The following is a 1,423-nucleotide window of genomic DNA, read 5'->3' on the forward strand; positions in this document are numbered from 1 at the left end:
TGTTCTCCAGCTCTTGACTTCTTTTCTTATTCCTCAAAAATCGGTACCAACTCCTTGCTCAACCCTTCCCAGTGGCGTGTATCTTCCGAAGTTACCTTCCCCATCTCCATCATAAAATATATAAAAGCATACTGTATATAAATAATTTTTTTTTTTGAATAATACTGATGGGGTTTCGAGGGAAAGGTATCGGGGTGAATGTTTTGTTGCCACTGGTGGTCTATCCTTTTGCTTCTCACGGGTCGCCATTGTTCCTCTGGTCAGATCATGCACCCTTCAATGTTCTTCTTATTAGGGCTTGATCTTGTCAACTGTTCTCAATATGCTTGTTCTCTTTTCTCTGAATGTAAGGCATTAACGAGTAAGGGGCTGCGTCAATCCTATCCTCTCCGACCTTTTTGCATATATCTGCACATATGACATTGAAAAACAGAGTGCATGAGGGTGAAAATAAAGGCTTAGGTACAAGGTTGGAACTAACTAAAGATGAGCTAGCCACTCAGGATCAGCAAGATTGGTAAAAAGAATAAGAAACCCTGAGCGTGGGTCTCGTTTCCCTGATCTAGTGCCCATAACAAGAAGAATTTCAGTCAGGATTAGGTTCAAGTTAGGTGGAGTTGAGTCTACCCAGTGTAACCTGATCGGATGAGAGCTTCTGGAGAATCAAATGAGATAAGTCAGAGGGTGTTCCAGGTCCAAGTGTGGGTCTTTCATCACTGCTAAGGACACTGGATAAGAATGTTAGAGCACGAGGTGGTTAAGAGAATATATCACAAGGTCCTAATTCCCACAAGAGTTTTAGCTGATTCGATTCTAAACTGACTCAATAAAACATCCAAATGACATAAGGACTGACTCAAAAACAAAGAAATAAAGTTTCAGCACACAGTGCTTCCTCCAGACTTAATTTACACCATCCCTGGTGTGAAATGAACCCGAGGTCAGCCTAAAATCAATACAAGGCACAAAAATAAAACATAAAAATAAAGAGTTTAGATGGATAGAACAATGGATAGAGAATAGACCTCGCGGACTCAGTCGAACTCGCCGCTCTCGGCTGGATCAAACAAACGTCTGTTGCGCGAGCGATGAACCTCCTCGGTCGAAGTGCCTGTTCCCATAGGCGCCTTTCCTGGTCGGTGCGATCGTGGAGTTTGCTCTGCTGGAGGCTGTCGCTGGTTACTTCTGCCAATGCAGCCTCCAGTGATGAGATGGAGGATCCTCCGCATGAGGCTGTTGTTCTTCCGCTGCGAGTCAACCATCCAGCGTCGGTAAGCCTGATCATCGGTCACATCAGCCAGCTCTCCGAGGTCGTATGACGGTTCAGCTTCTGGGGTGATGTCCTCAACATCTTCCATGTCCGCGTCAGGTGCTGCAGCACGTGGATCAGTGCAAAGGAGCTCAGGTGGAGGGAGGAAGCGTA

This window comes from Brassica oleracea, chromosome C1 (genome assembly GCF_000695525.1).
Source record: "Brassica oleracea var. oleracea cultivar TO1000 chromosome C1, BOL, whole genome shotgun sequence".
NCBI lineage: Eukaryota > Viridiplantae > Streptophyta > Magnoliopsida > Brassicales > Brassicaceae > Brassica > Brassica oleracea.